This window comes from Dermacentor albipictus, chromosome 1, assembly GCF_038994185.2.
Source record: "Dermacentor albipictus isolate Rhodes 1998 colony chromosome 1, USDA_Dalb.pri_finalv2, whole genome shotgun sequence".
NCBI lineage: Eukaryota > Metazoa > Arthropoda > Arachnida > Ixodida > Ixodidae > Dermacentor > Dermacentor albipictus.
Genome location: NC_091821.1, coordinates 407,607,134 through 407,627,871, shown reverse-complemented (window position 1 = coordinate 407,627,871; position 20,738 = coordinate 407,607,134). Strand labels below are relative to the sequence as shown.

At 44.1% G+C, this 20,738-nt stretch overlaps 1 protein-coding gene and 1 long non-coding RNA gene across 4 annotated transcripts in view; one reads left to right on the top strand and one right to left on the bottom strand.

The window, feature by feature from the left end:
- The window catches only part of LOC139054706 (transmembrane protein 198), a 121,938-nt gene that overhangs the window by 13,092 nt on the left and 88,108 nt on the right, over window positions 1–20,738 (top strand). The window contains exon 2 of one of the 3 annotated variants that reach the window (XM_070532175.1): window positions 20,008–20,139. The exons of the other annotated variants lie outside the window; for them this stretch is intronic. The gene's annotated coding sequence lies outside the window, so the exon portion shown is untranslated. The remainder of the gene's footprint in view (window positions 1–20,007; window positions 20,140–20,738) is intronic. 3 annotated transcript variants of the gene reach the window in all.
- LOC139054705 (uncharacterized) lies at window positions 1,298–10,558 on the bottom strand. The gene is made up of 4 exons (XR_011511443.1): window positions 9,832–10,558; window positions 8,614–8,666; window positions 7,361–7,550; window positions 1,298–6,284 (listed from the first exon to the last, which is right to left on the bottom strand). It is a non-coding gene; the product is annotated as an uncharacterized lncRNA (long non-coding RNA).

The following is a 20,738-nucleotide window of genomic DNA, read 5'->3' as shown; positions in this document are numbered from 1 at the left end:
CCTTCCCTTTTTTTTTCCCTCGCGACTGAGACAACGAGATGATGCGAAATAGGCGAGTGCCGACAAAACGCCCGTGTGCAGTCCCTGCAGGTCACACTTCACACTAAGAAAAAAAAGAGTACCTCTTACTCTTTTCGGAGAGTCTGGATTCGCCACGTATACGACACACTTTGTGGGAGACACCCAAACTCTCTTTCGGCAGAGAGTCCCGAGACTATCCGTGCTCAATACAAGGTGTTTGCGTGACTCCGCACACAATAGTCATGCACACTCTGTTGTAATAGTCGCCTATACCCTCTCAAAAGGGTTACAAGACTAGTGCTGAGGGAGTCCGTTAACAATTCTAAATGAGTCGAACGACTCAAGATAAAAGGGTGACATGACCACTGCTGAAGGATTCGGTCAACTCTTCTTGACGAGTCTGATGACTCCAGCAGTGTGTGTCAAGTTACCCTTAGTGCGTGGTGCAGGACTCTTGTAAATGGAGTAAAATAACTAATCCATGTAAGTCGTTTGACTCTCGGATGGCAGTGTCGAGCCGCTTTTCAAAATGTGTCACCGACTTTTGCTGTAATTACACATGACTATGGCTAGTTCTCAAGATGGCTACTGTGAAAAGACAACATATAAGAAAGAACCCATAGCAAACTTGCCAAAAAGGACGTGGCAGGTTAGCAACAAAATGTTAACATTTCATCACCCTTTGTTGTCTTCTGGAAAATTCAAATGTATTAGTCAGCACAGAATCACCATGAAAGCAAGACAGTTCTCATTACCATTAAACTGGAATCAATAGCCAACCAAGCAAAACAGTCTTAAATAAACATCCAATATGTAGCCTGCAGGTGCATATGCATGACACTGCAACGCAACTCAGAACCATAATGAGACCCCAAAATATTATGTAACTCATGTAGAAGTTCAATTCAGCACTGCACAGGTCTCTAATGTCAAAACATTTATAAGTTAAACCTATTTCACTGTTCTTCGAGACGTTTTTATTTAGAACTTACGATTTAACATTTTAAGCAAGTAAGCTACACAACAAATAAAGAAGGCCGCACTTATGTACAAAGGAGACCCAGATAATCAAGTGCAATAAAAACAATATTCCAACTTAGATTACATAATCTATGCGTTATACTATGCTTGCTGAAAACAACTGGTTGGCAATTGATAATCCAATCTAACAGTAAGAACAGCTGTCTTACCTTATGGTACTCTTGTTGGCACTTTTCCCCCACAACTTGTGTGTGTTAGCGTCAGTTGAAAATTGATCTGAAAAATACCACATTAAAAAGTTGTTCATCAATTTTATTGTCATACAACATGCAACAGTGTATAAAAGCTTCACAACAGATAATATTACAAAAATAAATAGAGCAAAATTTATACTAATTGTTTATTTATGTTGACAAACATACTTTTTAAGACGAAGTATAATAGCTGACAGACAATTTCGCAGATTGCAATAACCACTAATACAAAACTTGCCATAATGCAAACACGCTGACAAAATATGTAGCACAGGTAGCTGTATTTTGTTACGGCAAAGATAGCACATGAATAATGAGGACAAGGGAGTTAGCAGAACACAAACTATACCCAGCTGCATGCATGCAGCTGTAACAATACACATGGTGCACCGAGGTCCAAAAGAAACAAAGAGGAAAATGTGAGGAAGGCTTCTTTTACTCATCACAAGCTATCCTGTAAGAGCAGACAGATTATGCACTGGCTGTAATGTACCCTCAGCACATACGTTAATAAGTTAGATTAGATGCCACATTTACAAATCACTCATACAATGTTCTTGTGATAGTCCTTATTCCGATTTTTAACTTGGAAAGCATGACTGAGTTATGTAATGCTTCCCTACACTTTCGCACATATGCAGAAAGAAGTGTTGCTATAAACACGGGAGATCATGGAAGGATGACTGACACATACTTCTTTTAATTCTTTTGTCTTGGTCTTTATGATTATCTACCACAGTAGTCTTTTGTAGAGTGAAACACATTCAGATAATAAATACACTGTGGGCAACAAAGTGTGAATACCTGTTCTTGATTTCTACCTTTCTCAAGTGTCCCACTAAGGTAAGATTGGTGCAAAAAATTGTCTTCCCAATGTATGCGTTCCCACAAAACAGGAGCAGATGATAAGCCACATTAATGGTGCGTGAAATAAAACATCTGTTCTTAACTTTCTGTTCTTAACTTACCACTGCCATTGCAATCTGGTGCGATTTTCTGCTTTGTTGTGTACTCTAGCACAGGTGCTACGCAGTTCACTTGGTGCCCAAAGCAACTCTCACACTATAGCAGGATGTCAATTTTGTTTTTCAAATTCTAAGCGAAACTCAGGTTATGGGGGACAATTGTAAACTTATAGTTTTGCTTTGTATCATCATAATGTTGTAGAGCAGGGTAGAAAGCAAGAACAGATATTTATAATTTGGGGTCCCATTGTGCATTGCATGGATATGTTTCAATGAATGATAAAACTACTTGGTAGATAAGAGAATTAACTTCGAAGTCTACCATATCAGTAACTGGAAATTTTATGTGTAATTGAAATTTTGTGATTCCCAGTGATGAAGAAACAGTTTTGATAATATGTGTCAAGGCAACTAAGTCACTCATGCTCACAAAGGAAACAAAATAAAAACAACCAAGATTGCAACAAGTTCCAACTTGCAACCAAAAGTGAGACACCTCACATGACTGACTTATGTATTTAGTGAGCGTGATTTACATCTAGCGCATAATCTGCTTGTACAAGATGACGAACAATTAGTTACTGTTGCTTTCTCTCTGGGGCATTTGGCTCTTCTGAACACATGCACATTGTGTGGCAAAGCTGCGTGGATGTAGCTGGGCACAGCTGTTATTCAGCATCAGTCTGTTCTTATGGTCCTGTACTATTATCATTGTAATTTATAATTAGCAAATAGCCTAACTATTGGGTTTATCAGCTCCATTTTAAACAAAACATACTGACAGATTTCCCTGTTGATCGCTAACAAAGTGATGGGTAAATCATTTCAGATTTCAAGAAACAGCTGTGGAACAGAACAAATGCTGAAGACAGAAAATCTACAATGACCAGTACCTTCTTTATTAAATGCCATGTACTAGCTTTTTCTGCAATGAATACCATTATAACCAAAAATTGTAGCCTGAAAAAATAATTGGGAAATATTTACAAAAGTGACAGAGATTAGAACTGCATGTTAATTACATATGTCTTCTTAAACAAGATCATAATAATTGAAGTTTCATTAATTTTAGCAAAACGCTGACATCCCATTATTGAAGCTAGTCAGTGCTGAAGGTATTGTTAGTTTGTAGGAGTCCTCAGACTAGCAGCTCTGAAATATTTGTCACCATACTTGGTGGAACATGCTTTGCTCTTTCGGATATTACTTTGCCAAAAAGCCTTCTGTAATCCTTGTAGGGCAATTCTGTGTGGAAAAGAAATCTATTTGATCATTACTTTTTGGGTATATGTATCTCAGAACTGGTGCTAGTCTGAGTTCTTACAAAGTAGACGTTATTGAGTACTGTAATTCTAATGCCTGCCACAGCTAAAATTTATGTTAGTGAAAATTGTCGCACTGTCATGAAGCAGTTATGTTCAATAATTAGTGGCAGTCACCGGTGAAACACTCAGTACAAAACACAAATATATGGAGTCAAAATTTAAATGTCCAACAAAGTCACGTCTCAAGTCTACATTTCACAGAACTGTCTTTTTTTCTGTTAGTGTGCCAATACCAATCGCACATTCACAAACATTTTAGTATTGCACTTCTGGTAAATGCAGGAAAATTCACCGTCTTTAACAGAAGCCCTTGGGAAGACAGCCCATATTTGCTTCGACAAGAGGACTTGCCTTAAGCTTTGCGTCGCTATGTTGTAGGTCACTGTAGCAAGGGGAACGTTTTGCTGATTGAATATTACTCGAAATATTTTTATTATTTGTACTAGAGGTTTCAAAAGAGAGCCAATTGTAGAGTTCTTCATGCAGATTTCATATATTCCATTAGTTTTTGTTTAGCTGCTTCGTGAGTTATGTCCTATACAACGGCGAAATACATAGTGATATTTGCGGGCACTTTCTTGTGTATTAAATTTTCACAAAAAAGCAGTGTGCTGCAGCTAACTCAGCTCCCTGTAGACTGCCAGGTGCCGATATCTATTCAAACAGCACGTAAAGTTACTAGAAGTATGCAAGATTAGTAGGCAGGCAGGCAGGCCTGCTACTAAAATTATTGAGAATACTTCAATAATTTTTTCTCACAATAGCATGAGAATAACCTCGTGCTTTATAATTGTCCTTTACAAATTAAATTTGGCATACATACTCTTCAAGATAAGCAGAATACCAGTATCTAATTGAAATTGCAATCTAAAAATTATTTAAAGTGGCCTAATATTTTTTGCATAATTCCAGTAATTGTACAAGCTGTTTGGATAGGTATCGCCACTTTGCGGTATACACCTAGCTAAATAAGATACAGCATGAAACCATTTGCGAAACTTTTACACACAAGTGCCCATAAAAATATATTGCCACTATGTAGGACATAACTAAACACCAGCTACACAAAAACCAATGACAATTCAAATCTACATAAAACTGCCTATGAATAGCAGTACATTCAAATTTCTAGTACAAATTAAAAATGTTGTTTCGAGGAGCATTTCCCCTTAATAAGTGGGTGTCAGTGTTTCTACCAAAGGGTTACAAAACTCCTTGAGGCATACCATAGGGAGTTTTATAAATAGCACACACATGCATCTGTCTAAAAAGTCCCATGCCCTGCTTGCATTCCTTAGACATTTTTCTGCATTCTGTTGTATGACACCATTTGCATCCCTTAACACTGAGGGCGCAAAACCGAAAAACAGCCTATTAATACACTTAATTTTTAGCCTGTAAAGGGGTTGTATGCGAATGGGGGCAGCCAACTCTAGCATGAGAATAAACAAATATTTGTTCTCGCATTAATGAAACCAGTCAAAATATAATCTCGCAAATCTGGAAATGAATGCACAAAGAACCTTGCTGATTGTTACATTAGTGTCCTGAACAAGATCTTTTGATGTTTATAATTCCTAGTTTTATTCACTTTCCTCTAGTAACTGGGCTTTGACCTAGAATACTCAGTGTAGGAGACTAACCCAGGCCTGGAAGCCAATATTTAAATCTGAAATAGACATTCATCCCCCGACCACATGGCACTGCTACGTCATCAGAAGAAACATGCATCCATGGACATATAGTCTGTAAAATTATTTTTACATGATCTGTAGCGTTACTCTTGCACTAACAAATTCTGAAAATTAGGAAATACATCTGCTATTTAAAGCACTGCTGCAAACCCGTGTGTTTGAGAAATGCAATACTCAAAAGGTGTAATACAACCAATGTGTGCATGAAACCTATGCTGTCTTTGACATTCGTCAGTGTGGCAAATAAGCACTGAGAAATGCCAAGGGTATCATAGCTTTCATGTCTCAAACCTTGTATGCGAGTACCAGTATCTTTGCAGTGAAAGAAGTCACATTATTGCCAGACTTATGAGGGGAACCAATGTTTCTCTAGTTCAATAGTTTCTTTCTTGTGCTCCTATATCCTTGAGTTTTTAAAAAATAATGGGTGCTTGAAATAAGTACTCTATATTGCTCTTAAATTTATCCTGCACCAGAGCCCGTGTTATGTTGCATTTTTTGAACACATTGCAGTGCTGTAGATTATCAAAGGAAGAAAAAATGCCGTAAGTTCGTATTTTAGCCTTCCGTACAACAAGAATTAATAACCTATCAATTACATCCACAAGTACGAAAGAACTACGAGAAACGGGGCTTAAAGGCAGGTATACATTAGAATAGCAGGGGCTGATGGTGAGAATTCTAAGAGAAAGGAACTATTAAAAACTAGATACTAAAGACACATATCAATTATAACAGAAATATTTACAATGAATTTGAAGAGACAAATAGAATGTCTGTTCAAATCACTCCACCCCAACATTCATCCATGGTTCGATAAGTGATCACAGCCGGTGATGCTGTTTGGATAGATGGTAGGTGAGGCACAGCTGTGAAATAGGTAGCACATGTAGAGGGGTCACCAAAGGTTGCACGCTGGTTGCAGAGCAGGTTGCCTTGATCTCCGGACTCCCTCGACCCTGATGCGTTGAGCCTGGTTATACGTCGTTCGCAAGAGGCCTGGCCCGAGTGTGCGGCATCGCTTGGGTAAAATTTCGAGGCAACCTGAAAAACACAGTTTCATATATTAGCACCAAAATATTCTGTACCATAGGGCAAATCTGAAGTTTACCATCTGCACACAGCAGATGATGAAAACAGACAGAAGTCACCAGACTCAAGGTATATAAATGTGCAAAAGTGGAAATGAATGTGAAGAGCTGCTTATAGGATGGAATCCTTCAATTTGTCTTTTGTGGATCAATAATAGTATCTTAACATAAAGTCAAGTGTACATGACCCTCCCTATTTGTGTAAGTAGGCTATTCCATGCCAGCTGTTCCAACCTGGCACACAACCACTTGGAATTTCTTCTTGAAAACTGAGGGCCTTTCATTATAGAAAAAATCTCAATTTCACACAATACTTGAAGCAAAAAAAAATTTTTACTGCCATAAACATTATGTCAAATTTCGTGTAATGCACCAAAGTATGCATCATAAAATGGCAGCCAGAAATTTGGTTATTTCATTAAGAGGGCCAAATTTTTAACAACGAAGAGAGGCCTTACACCAAAAACTTGACTGCTTATTAGCCACTGCTCAGTTTATTATGGCTGATTAAAAATGGACAAAATGGCTTATTAACTTTATTTTCACAAAAGTGACCTACAGCAAAAGCTGCAAATTTATGCAATCCATGTGTTTAGGACTTGTGCTGTGTGCAAGAATGGTATCAGAAAGATACATTATGCAGCAGTGCAGAGAGGAGGATGAACTTGGAAAAGAAGACAGTTTTGGTGTACGTTTATCGGCCTGCTTATCATTGAGGCAGCCCTAGTAAATTTATGCCAAATACCATGTATGAGCGTACATTGTATTCTTTTTAAGTTGGTAAAGCTTTATCAAAGTAGTTTTTGTGTTAAGCAAAAAAAAATTGTGCAAGTGGTCTCTTGCAGTTTGAAAATTTACATCGCATTTCGTCTAATACACATAGCCTCTTGGCGGCTAAGACAAAATGCATGGACTTGAGCATCCCTGCACAGATAGCAGGGAGTCTAAACTACTTCGAAGTTACGTCTTTCATTGCTGAGTGACAAGCCATTTCACTCAAAAAGACGTCACTTAATTACAGGTATTTACCTGAATCTTTCTGTCCGCTGTCAGCCTGCTGGCATCATCACTAAGGCTGCCAACTCCCTAGTGGACATAGTCGGGACATGGTGGCGGCAGGATGCAGTGGCAGAAGCCGCCAAAGGCTCCCAACTACCTAGTGGATGTAGTCAGGACAGGGTGGTGGGAGGACACAGGGGTAGGAGCCGCCAGAGTGTACCTGCAACAAATTTGCACAAATGTTCTTAGTCCTACCATGACATGATTTACAATAAAACTGAGCTGTCTGTGTAACATGGCTACCAATACAAATAAAGGTAAACAGTTAGGCCCTACGACACAACTAGAAGCCCAACAAAAAAGAAACGGTACTTATGTTTATGAAAATCCAAACAATGAAACAAAAAATGTGTAACCGGTTTGTGCATGGAAGCTCGGTTGAAACCTGAGCTCATACCATCAAGTGATCTGCTAGACAACTGCAAGCCTGCCACCTAAATATGTCATTGTAAATTATTTTTACATGCATTATGTTAGGCTGCATTAATACAAGTTCAAAATCTCTTAATATAAGTAAATCACCAAGCTAATTCAATTAACGAATTCCAGTGGTCGTTAATGCAACAAAGTGCAAGCTTGGAATAAAGCTGGCTAAACTGGGCAGTGAAAAATAACAATGTGGTTCTCTACATCTTGTTTTCCTGGCTTTCGCTTTAGCGCTGGAATACACAAGAATTTTGACATTCCTCATATTTCACCCTGCTAATTTTTATGCCATAATGCATAATACTTCAGCAAGAGGAATAATGCTTTCTTTCAACCGTAAATAGTGATAGAACAAGAAAATTCATTGGAGCCAACGTTTTGAGAAGAAAAATCTCCTTCTCTTTGTCGAAATATTGGCTCCAGCGGTCCTTGTTCTACGGCTCTTCATCAGTTCAAGTCTCTTGTCCTCCTGTGTACCTCTGTACTTTCAATGTTATGTCAATGAAACTGTAATAACGGATCATTAGTAAATGTAGCTGATGAGGAACTTGGGCTTGTTGGTAGATAACGACAGAGTAACTGCGCAACATAAAGATACGGACAAAGGAGGCTTGTGTGTGTTGTCTCCTCCAGCCATGTCCCCCCTTTGGGTGATTACTCTGTCTCAATGTAAAACTGTTGCCCTTTGCACAATAATAGTAAAATGCATAAAGACAGGAAAGTGGACACAAAAATTACAACAAATAGCATCATATGCTAATGAGATATGCAAAAGTGCCTGCTACGATTTGTCTCACCCATAACGTGCTGGTAAGATGGTGACTTCTGGCTGTTGCCATTTCTTGAATACCTAAAATAAAATACATTTCAAAATTATAAAAATATACAGGACAACAGCAGTAGCCGAGGACATAATGCATTGTTTAGTACAAGAAGGTAAACTAATCTCCGATACACGGCAGACGAAATTTCCTTTAAGTTAGTAGAAAAATACAACACACTTCATTTCATTCAATACTGTCAGCGTTTCTTGCTACAAGAAAAAAGGTATTTCTGCATGGAAGCAGCTAAATAATAAATGGCCTTCTACTTTTACAAAATATGTTGCAGCGACTAAGCCAACTACAGCTGTATATACTTAAAATTGCTGTATGCACATTACAATAGCCAAGACAGGATAAACTTGGGTTCATATGCAGCTCACTGGAAGGTACAACTTTGCAATCAACTCATTTCTGCTGGGCAAATATACGCACTAACATAAAACTACACATAAAAGGACCTTTTTTTTTCATAAACCACCGGACTCAATATAAAAAATCCAGTAGCAATAGTACAATTTTACCACATAACACAGCCAGGTTTTGTAAGCGTAGTAGGATTTACTATATAAATGTTGCAGCATATTCATGCTTTTAAATTTTTACAACCGTGAAAATAAAGATTACGTAAAAATAATACATTATATATAGGCTTAGATTGTGAGCTAATGTGTTTTCTACTTACAGCCAAATGCACAAAAAGTTTGTTCTCTTTCAGCGCTTTGAAAGCGCAGTGTCTGTTCGCTTGTGCAAGCAGCCGCTTAACCGCTCTTAAAATATCTGTGCTGCCACATCGCCTGACACTGCCATACAGCGTTGTAGCGCTTTTATTATTCGCGGCAATATACCTAAAGCGCTAGTAAATCTTCAGAATGCACAAGCTGCCCTTTCGATTACCTGTCTTCGCCACGCGAAAGTCACACTGGTGCTAGTATTGTATATACACTTCAAGTTACGCAGTACTTGATATTCTACGGATTTTTCGATGCGACAGGCCACTCGTCACTAGAGTCGTTAAGAACGGTGTTTATCCTGAGGCTTCCGTCTGCCAGTAGTATTTCCGCATACATACGCGCACGCATGCCTAAGAAACGTCTGTGAACTGCCAAGAGAAACATGGCGCAAAATGTAGCCGTACCGGAAGGGCCGAGTACGCGCCGTTTGTAAACTCGGAACAAAAGCTGATATGCTTACCTGAGACGTTAAGAGAAATATGGCACAGGTCACAGGTCCCCGCTGGTAGTGGTTCGTATGCATCTGGTCGTCTCTGTCCGTTGCGATCTCCCATATCACAATGAAAGATGCAGTGCAAACCGCAGCACTTCGGGCGCTTGTTACGGTCCGGCGAGCGCACTTGCTCGATGTCGGCAAAGACGAAATCGGCGAAACGCTGCTGCTGGCGGCGGTCCCCTGGTCGCAATCACACAGCACGGACAGAAGCTCCCACCGTAACTTGCCGCAACGCTTGGTTGCAGTCTCCCCTAGCGCAGCGATTTCAGAACCACTCAACGACACGAGCGTGAGGCAGCGCAACTTGAAAATGGCGTCATGCTATTGACGGCTTCGGCTCTGGATCATTTTGTAGCTGCACAACTGAGCAAAACAGTTGCGCTAGTTTCGGTTTTGTTTCCTCGCGTTGAAATAAAAACTGTTTTGCTCACTGATAATTTTACGTCACTTAAGTAATGTTTACGAATGAAACAGCCATGAATTTAACACGCGTCTTGAAATACCCGCTACGTTCACTTGGCAGAAGCAAACTTTTCTCGTCCGAGTGTGGTTGTGTTTTAAATACCTATCGCTGGGCTGTCGGAGCGTGCTCGAAGTCTGAAGACGCGGCGTAATTGTCCTTAATTTTCTTAGCTATAACGGTGCGGCTGCCCTTGATTTCTGTGGAGTGCAGTTTGCTCTGATGTAAGGTAGAACTACAAAGCCGCCCATGTTACTGAATAATCTAGTGCACCTGAAGCTGCCAGAACTCCGGTATTTCCTCCACAAGTTCTTGCGACTGTGTGCCGCTCTCACCAAATGCGAGCGTGTAGTCATTTGGCGGAGATTTAGCAACACATTTTCTAGAACTATCGTTCACCGCTCTATCACGACATGGCAGCAGCGTGGTTGGTCCTTAGTAAAATTTTCTATGTATTGCGAATTTTGCGATAGCAATTATATGGACACAACCGCCGAAATATATCTGTCGGTGTTGCCGTGAGCTTACGTATAAAGTGCGATAAGATCCTATCCTGCGCCGTTAGCTGTGCGCGTTAAAGGAAGTGTGCGAGGGCGAGCCGAGATGTATAGTGCCTGGATGGGTGCCCCAAGTATCTATAGGTGGTCACTTGATAAAACGCGCGCAAGCCGGGGAAAGGAGGCGCTGGTTTAGCACGCTTCTCCTCTGGCCGTTGCTCTAGCCCGGTCTGGCGCCACTCTCGCTCTGTCTTGGAGATAATTCCCGATGGGTGCAAAGTGGGGAGGGGGGGGGGGGAGAGGGGAAAGGCGCTTCTATATCGCCGTTTCAAGTTTCGGGGACGCTTTGAAGGACGAGGCAGCAGAAGCGTTCTGTCCGCTCTGTTCGCGCCCTTCATCACGCGGACGCTGTGGCAGCGAGTGTTCGCGGTCATTGAGTGAAATCTGTTCATGTTTGCACGTGCGCGCGTGACCCCGTGCTTGCTAATTTACGGAGTAAGCGATTGTTTACTGCAGTTTATTCAGGCGATGAAGCTACGAACCTTGGTTCGTGCAGTTGTTCGTGCAGTGGTTCATGCAGCATTGGGGGGGAAACTGCTACATTTTTGTTTTTAAATTTCTGGGGGGTTCAAAAGCAGTGCTGCGTACGCTAGTGTTTGTTTCTGGTCGCGGAACACAACGCACTGCGGTAGCCCAGTGGCTTTGGTGTTGCGCTGCTGAGCTCGAGGTCACGGGTCCAATCACAACCGCAGCAGTCGCATTCCAATGGGGGCAGAATGCGAAAACGCGCGTATATTGTGCATTCCGTGCACGGTAAATAACCCGAGCTGCTGAAAATAAATCTGCAGTTTTCAATTACCGTGCGCCTCATAACAAGATCTTGATTTTGGAACCTAAATCCTCAAAATTTAACTTTACGTAGCGCAATTACATTTACAATCGACACTGTTGAGTGCGCCTACTGAACTTGTTATCTCGTTGCTGTGCTCTCTTTAGTAGCCAATGCTATATTTTTTAGATTTACTTATGGTCAGAATCCATTGTGACAAATCCGGGTCTTCCTTAGCATAGGAAGCCAGCTATCGCTTAAGCGTGTGATATATCAACAAACATGTTCAAGGAAAATCGATATTTAGAGTTCGATGTAATTGCAGAACATGACAAGCTTGACGAAAGAATGATACACCGCATGTCGGTAACATGTCGGTAACATCATTTCAGCATCAAACAAAACCCTCGGTTTTCTAAAACGTCACCTTCGTCTTGCCCCACCACATGTTAAATTGCTCGCGTATAAATCACTTATAAGACCCAAATTAGAATATGCATGCCCCATCTGGAGCCCACTTCAAGCATATCTAATCACCGCATTGGAAGCTGTGCAGAATCGTGCTGCCCGATTCATTCATTCCTCATACTCATATGACGTCAGTGTTTCATCCTTGAAAGCTACATCCGGACTGTCACCCCTCTCTTTTCGTCGTCGCATTGCTAGCCTCACCCTTTATCACAAATTCTTTTGTTCTCCTCTCAATCAAGCACCGTATATCGCCGCCGCATCACGCATATCTCACCGCACCAGTCATCCCCTTCAAGTTGCCCGCCCATTATCACGTACTACTACGTTTTCAGCCTTGTTATTTCTTCGAGCAGCCACGGACTGGAACGGCCTACCCCATGACATCGTCGCCATCGCTTCAACACCTGCTTTTCAAGAACGCGTAACAGATAATAATAATAATATTTGGGGTTTTACGTGCCAAAACCACTTTCTGATTATGAGGCACGCCGTAGTGGAGGACTCCGGAAATTTTGACCACCTGGGGTTCTTTAACGTGCAACGCGTAACAGATCACCTTCAATGTTAAATCACCATCGCTGTTTGTTTTCCTCACTACAAATGTAATCCCACCCCTTATGTAACACCCCCTGAAATGGGGGCCTTTAAGGAATGAAACTGAACTGAACTGAACTGATTACAACCAGGACAGGAACCCGAGGGCCTGCCTAAAACAGAAGACGTTATCTGGTATTTCTTCTCCTGCATTTTAATCTTTCTCTCGCCAGACTCATCTCGAATATCAGAGGAGTCGCAATCTTGCACGACGACTCTTCGCGTCCTATTAAGAGTCAAACGACCCACACACAAATGTTGACTCTTGTTTTGTGACTCTACCCGCGCGAAAATGGGTCTTCGTAAGAAAAAAGAGAGTCAAGTTGCTGTGACTCACTTTTTACTCTCTTTTTTCTTAGAGTGTTCTCTGCTGCTCACGTAGCCCAAAAACTGATCTTGCGGTATCTTTCCAATGCAGAAGGAGATAAATGCGTCCCAGCGTGGGTTTTGTGATCCGCCCGCCGTTATCTATCTACACATGTGCACGCTTAGCACCTATCTATCTATCTATCTATCTATCTATCTATCTATCTATCTATCTATCTATCTATCTATCTATCTATCTATCTATCTATCTATCTATCTATCTATCTATCTATCTATCTATCTATCTAACCATCTATCTAATCTAATCTAATTTAATCTAATCTAATCTATTTCTGTATGCGTGTTTCTCTATATGGGTATTTTACTTCATTGTTTTTTTCCCGTTTAGCCCAGAACATTTGTATTATCATTGTTCCTGTAGTATATCGCATGGGCCTAGACTATAGTGACGTAATCAATCATGCATAACTCAAGAACAATGGCTCTATGTATGCACACGACGTGTACATGCAGTGCAAGTTTGATTTGTTGTAATTCGTGCGGGCGCGAGTCAGCTAGGCTGAGTTGTTTTATATACGCGATTTAGTAGCTTCGGGCTCGGCAAAAGATAAACTGTCGGTTGTCTGGGGGAATAGAACGAGCTATTTAACACTTACGGAAATCACGTTATAACTCAAGCGCGCAGTTCTGTAGTTTGTTAAGCGCAGCTTTTATTGGCAGTAATTTAACGTACCCCATAACCTCGTAATCGCCAACAGCCATTTGAAGCCCATCTGTACCCTCGCGTGAAAAGATGTAGCATGTTATCGCTGCAATTACGCGCAGTATGTAGTTGGCGCTGTTCGAGTGGCATTCATTAAGCAAGGTTTAATATGTGCACAAAGCTGTTAAAAAGGGTATAGGATGCCGAAAACACTCCGTGAACCGCGGGCAGGTCTTTTGGCCCGGGCGTCTGTAAGCGCGGTCGTATATATTGACGACGTTATCGCTCTTTGTTGCGACCTCTGTGAATCCTGACGTTTAGTGGCCTTTACATTCCCTGGTAAACATTCCTGATTTCTTTTTGTCCCAGGGGCCCTCTCTTTCGCGTTTGTTTACGGAAGTCATACATACGTCGTTGAACTCTATGATGCGAATAAACCATCATTTATTGCAAGCTTTTTTTTGTGTTACATGCTCTGTTATTTCATACTGTGTGGTTGTGCTCGTTTCTCTTCACTAACCTGTTCAATTAGGAACATGACTTCGATCGTGGAATATAAGGCAAAGCTTAGTGCTCGAATCGAGCCAGTTTGTTGTGGCCCTCTGCAAGGTCGTACATGCTCCCATAGTAAGGGGAACACGTCATCAAACCAAGCCAGTATAACTGCAATATTGCTCCACTTCATAGAAGAATGAAAAAAAAGGAAGTGGCTAATATGACGTTTCATGCTGATACATATCTGTTAATTAAACAGTAGTCTGAATGCAGATATGCATGGCGAATTTACGCTACCGTGAACGCTTTTGTACTGGTGAGTGTCTCGTGCCGTATTCACATTCCCCTCGCAACCTGCGTAGCCGACGACAGCTGCCCGACATCCGGGGCTTGCAACTCCTGGCGTCGTTAACTGTGGAAGTCTGTTCATCATGCGTCTGGCGTCAGCATAAACTGAAGCCGGCGCCACGTCTCCTTATTCGCCAACGCGACGCAAGAGAGAGAGGTCCCCTGGACGAAGGTTCTCTTACTCGCTTTCGATCGAATAAAGTATATTCTCTCCATCTCTCCTTGTGGGTGACCCTGTAGCCCAGCTACGACTGCCACTCTTTTTTTCGTGGCTGTCACTGTGCCGTACACAAGGCTCGCATTCGTCTGTCCGCGGGCGTGCAGTCACGCACCATGCAACCCCCCCCCCCTTTTTTTTTTAACTGCTTGTACGCGCACTGTCGTTGCCGCTCATAGGAAACAACGCTCATGCTATGTACCGCGTTCGGCACACCCGTGGTACATTGCGTTCTCCGAGCGAGCCGCACACGTGGAGACGCGCCGTCCCTCCACGGCTGAGCTGGCCTCCTGTCCACAGGCTCTGCGCATGGCGCTGCGGCGATTGTGCACCCTGCGTGCCACGAGAGTGCGTCCTGCGTCGTGACCGAAGCGAGAACAGCTGTCGCACGACAGCGAAGGGATGGTGGCGCGCGCGGTCGACCGCCAAGGTGAGGACGCGTCCCTCGCCCCTCTCTGTTGTCCGTTTCGTGAGGTCCGGTTCTCTAATTTGAAAGCGCGCTGATGCAACGCGAGATTAACTGTCCGTTCGCCCGACAGAAGTGACGGACCGACCGCTATTTGACACCGCGCACGTGACAACCGTATAGCTCGCGGTGAAACGTCCCTTCTTGAGCCATCTCTATAACCGTCATTCTTCCCCGTGCATGGTGACCGTACGAATATTATTAATCGGGATGTGCGACCACTCAGGCGATGATCGGAATCGCACCACCGATTCCGATGAGCCCATACGCCTGAGTCATACGATGTATACGCCGCCGCGAGCCCACTGACATGTGCGCGCGCTCACTGTATGCATGCAAGCCAATGAGCACTCGCTGTTTGCTAGCACGGAAGGCTACAGTTCTGTTTGTGCTCTTTAATGATGAAAATGTCTCCAATTGTGCATGAATGTTTCCGTGTATGAAATCAAGAGGCGTTTCTCCGGTTTTTTTTTCTTTTCTTTTTGTCCTCAGTTCTTCGTCTACACTCCAACCGTATACGCGATAAACGTCTATCCTCGGTAGCCTTCCCTTCTCTTTTTTATTACTTTTTTTACGGCCTAACCTTCCAGATTGTCACAGCTCGGCTACCGAGACCCTTATCAGTTATCACCGCACGGAGCTTGCACCCCTTGAGGTTGAAAGAGTATTTCCGACGCGTAATCATCTTGCGTAATCACCTAATTGTGCGCTGCATTTCTGCATGTTAGGTAATGTACGTCCGTGTCGGCATCGCCTTCCGTCGCGGTATCAGAGTGCAGCGAGATAAACTGCACTCAGTTCGATGAACCCTACACTGGAGCACCGCTGGGCACTGACACACATGCGCCTTGTCGCACGCGTGTGTACTTATCAAGTTGACATCCGCATGGCGTCGTATTTTCGACGTGGCGTTGACCGATGTCAGCGCGTTAACGTTATACGTCGAGCGATAACAGTGCTCATTGTTATCACAGCAAGAACCAGTACCGCGGCGCGTTATTACCTGTCTGCTCTTCACCGTTTGCCGCGCGGGACATATTTTAACAGGTACACAGTCCCCTAGGTACTCCGCGTAAAGGGGCCTAACTGTAATGCAGTGAAGTGAAATAAGACCACGAATAAGAGCACAGAATGAAATAAGAGCGTGATGAACTGAATTAGCGCAACAAGTAACAAATCAAGAAACAGATGTAATATAAACAAGGATCACCATAGCACAATTCTTAATGAATGTCACTAGATGTTTGGCATGAAACAAGTCGTGTGCAGAATTATAAAGTTAGAAATACGTCCGTCCGTTAAAATAATGCGCTGAATTAAATTCTGCCGGAACTGTATACAGCGCGATAATATAGCGCTGCGAGATATGGACACTAAGGAGGAGTAAATTAAGTTCAGCTGCATCGGTCAAGTACCTTTCTGCAATACCAAAGCGGCTGCTCATACACTGTGCACGAGGACGCTTATCTGGCAAGCCGCGCAAACACGAAAGGCGGGTGCAACGTCTCTCTGACTTACTTGCCCGCGCCAGCTCGTCGTGACGTCATGCATTTTGACAACGCCTACACTGCCCTTTTGTCGGTCTATAGGTGAGGACTACGCAACGCTTAAAGTAGCTCTAAAGACTCGAGCTAACAGTTATTGAAAACTTCTCCCTCGTCTAAACGGGTCAAATATGAAGATACACATTCGTCACCCTGACGCGTGCCCGGCGCCAAAAGGTCCGGCGGGAAATTTGACGCGTATAACGTGGTTTCGGTCTTCATTTTTGCCCGTTATAGCAATCAACCATTTTCCGCGAAAGGAGTATAGTGATTTTTCACAGAATACTTTACCACTGTGTATGCTAAATTAGTATTACTCTCCAGTTTCCGGTGAAATAAACGCTCCGCGACTCCGGGTACGCTGGATACGTCTGAAGTACGTTCCACGGGGTCCCGTCCACTTTTCGCTGCCTCTGTTGTGTCGGCGCATCATCCCGCGCTGACTGGAGCGTGTCGTCGCGCATGTATATGCGCGCTCTGTGGGAAGGACCAAGGGGTGGGGGGAGTGAGGCCGAATTGTGGCGGAACCAGTTTCGGTCGCTCGTTTGCTCTTGGCGGGCGTCACGCTGTAGCGCCGACGCCACCGAGCCGACGACGACGACGTCTGTAATTTTACGAGAGCACCGCGAGCCCGTCGTCGTCCTTCACCATCGCGTGAGTGTAGAGATGACGCGCACGCCAGCGAACGTGTTACCGCGTGTATACTTCTTCTTCGAGCTGGTCATTTTCTTTCTTGGTTGTTGCGTGAATGATGGCCAGGTGCAATTCTCCGCAAGTGACCGCTGTACATACACGCTGCCGTGTAACATCAGTCTGGAGATGCTGCATCCTTATAGATCGACCGCTCGACGTCGCGCCTGTTTCTCGAGGGAAACGCGTTCTTCGTTGTCAGTCATTTCCTTTCGCTGTCATTTTTGCTTTGACATCGAGACGCAGTAATGTCAGGGTTATACGCGCATACAGTAGAGGCTGCGCTTTTACCTGTGCCATCAAAGAGGTCGTCGCCGTCCCTGCATTGGATCAGCGTAAAGGCCGCGGTGTCATTTTGTCGGGTCGTCTCCAGTGAGCTAGTGGCCATTGTTCTAAACGATGTTGCGGGCCGTGTGTTGCTTTTCCGCTGGCGTCGTGCGAACATTTCGCAGCGGGCACCTTTCGAACCACGCTCGGTAATGTAATGGACGGATTCGCGCAGGAAGTTACTTTGCTGTCATAAGTTCAGCTGCTTCTTTTTCATTTAGTAACTGCTCTCTCTTATATGGGCTTACGTTGAAAAAAAATCGATAACAACAAAGAAGTGCTGATCAGTTGTGTTGCGCATTATCGTCGATCTGCACTTGAAGTCTGTCAATCATGTGTCACAAATGGTTGATTATCCTTACATTTCCTGTATGTCTCCGCGGGATTAGCGATCTTATTGGAGCAAGAGGCGGAACATATATAGGTAGCACGTAAGTGGAGGCGCTCACTTAACGACGGGAAGGTCATCGTACGTGGAGCAGCGTTACGTCCGAAGCCCGTGCGTGAGTCGCGTCAACCCGCCTGCAGTCTGGCGCCTCTGCTCCGGATGCGTGTCGCTCAGCTGTAAAACTCCGCCGCTTCCACACGTGTTTCCGCTTCGCTTTACAGCGGTTATCTTTCGTATATATGTGCTTTTCTTTTTATCTGCCTCGTCCTATCTCTAGTCTCTTGTTCTTTCTCTTTTCGCATAGAACAAGTTTAATAGATGGCACGCGCACGCGAGGAGCCGGGAATGCGTCGTGCCGTCCGCCGAACGACTTTAACGCGACGCCTCGAAAATAACGGCCCGCTCCCCTTTGCCGACCCGGAAAAAGAGAGACACCGGGCTCTGTGCGGGCACTCCCTGGGAGCCGAGCAAATTACTCGCGCGCGCGGCATCGGGACGCGTCGTCGTCGCGCCGCTCGCGGTCCATTGTGCTTCGCGGAGAGTCATAACTGTTCCGTGCGCCCGTGTCGGAAAGAATGCGCGCGGCTCCGTGATGTACGTCACCCGGTCGTGCGACTGCAGTGCGACCCCTTTGCGTTTCTTTTCTGTCTTTGCTTGTATCCTTCTTTCTCCTTATCTTTCTTTTTTTTACCGCCCGCCTCTTCCGAGCCTGGCACCAAGGTGAGCTCTTGCGTAGCTGGACAGCGATGCCGCAGGGCGTGTACGCGCACGCTATACGCATGTATTATCAGCATAAATTGAAACCCGGAAGAAAAACGTAATGAGAACGCTTGGTCCCTAGCTGTGAACACAAGGAAGTGCTATGTGCAATCGTTCCGTAGCCCGTTTTGGAGCATGTCGTAGACCTAAAATTCACAATGTAGAGCTTGAATTAAGCCACTCAGACGAATCTGGAAATGTAATAACGAAGCTATATATAGTCGCTTTCAATTTATTCGCGTTTGAATTTATGCTGATATATAGTGCTCGTACACTGCCGCCGTTTGGCGAGTTCGCAACAGCACAGGCTGACGGAAAGAAGGAAGGGGCGCCCTGCGGGAGACGACCGTCTTCCCGATGTGTGCCGAAGGGATTAGCGGCCCCTCTTAAGCTGCAGTTTATGGGCGTGGCGATCGACCTAAACGGCTTCGGCGATATAAGCGCGCATCCTGCTCGTTTGTCTAGCTCCGTGTCCCAACTCGGCGTTGTGCGCTCGCACTTCTCCGTTTGCTTTTCATTTTGTTTGTTGTCATCCGCGTACTGCTATTGCGGTTGCCATATATAAGAAACGAGCAGCGGCGCTCAAGCCTCGTCGCCCTGTAGACCCTTTTGCGTGCGTACATACCCCTTATGTAAAATGCTGCGGCTAACCTAATTTTTCTCATGACGCGATCTCTCTCTCTCTCTCTCTCTGCGTGAGTGAGAGAGAGGGAGCCAAATTCAGCCTTAAACACGCTTAGTTCGATTTCAGCGAATATGCGGCCGGCCAAGTTGAGGAGGCCACACCTCAATGTGACTGACCTCAAGAGCAACGGGATATGTATACCATTCGTTTCGGTGGCATGTTTCACATGCATGAGTATACATACGGTGAGAATCTATGGACTGTTTCTCCCCCCTCCCTCCGCCCCCTCTTGCATTTCCCGTTATGTGAAGGGGTGCATTGCAGTATATACAGGTTCCTAGCGCGGTTATTGACTCGGGGCTGCTTTTAGTCTATAGGTGTCTTCTTTTACCTCCTGCAGGCGGGCATGCGGCCACATTGAGAAAACTATTGATGGGAAGACATCGAAGTCCTTGCTGTTCCCGTTGCTTCGAGTAGCGTGCTGGTTAAGTAGCCGCGTGCATGATCAAGAAACTTCTCAAGCCTCTGAGAGGTAAAAGTAAGCTCTCGACTATACGTATATATACTATACAACTAGTTGACCTGTGATGACGCTCCGTAGCGGTGCGTCCCGATTTCTGTCGGCCATTAAGGCCCGGATTTGTATTGACCTTACTCGGTATAGGAAGCCGAGCTCTTAAGTGGTGGTCGTTCCTCTCGTTCACCATTCAACCGTTAATCATTGACAGATAGATCCCTTGTACAATGTATTGATTCGAGGGAACTTTCCTATTCCAGGGTACTGATATTTCGCCGGACATTAAACAAGTCCCACGCGACCACCCTGACCACTTTGCCACTTAGGCAGTGCGTATTATCAGGCGCAAAACTTACTATATCAGTAAGCAAATAGCTAGAGTCGCGGTGCGCTTCGCCGGTTTAATAGTGAGCCAGCGTTTTCTGAGAAACGGCATGGTGGGCAGCATTCAGTGTCTGTGTCTCGCCTTCGACATTTTTTATTCTCTCGTCGGGGCACGGGAACAGCGCTGGGCCCTTGCGTGTGTTCCTCGTTGTCGCCGTCTTTTCGCGCTGTTTAAACTCGAAGTATATATGGCTTCTTCCGAGGGCTCGTTTGCCGCATCCGCTCACCCT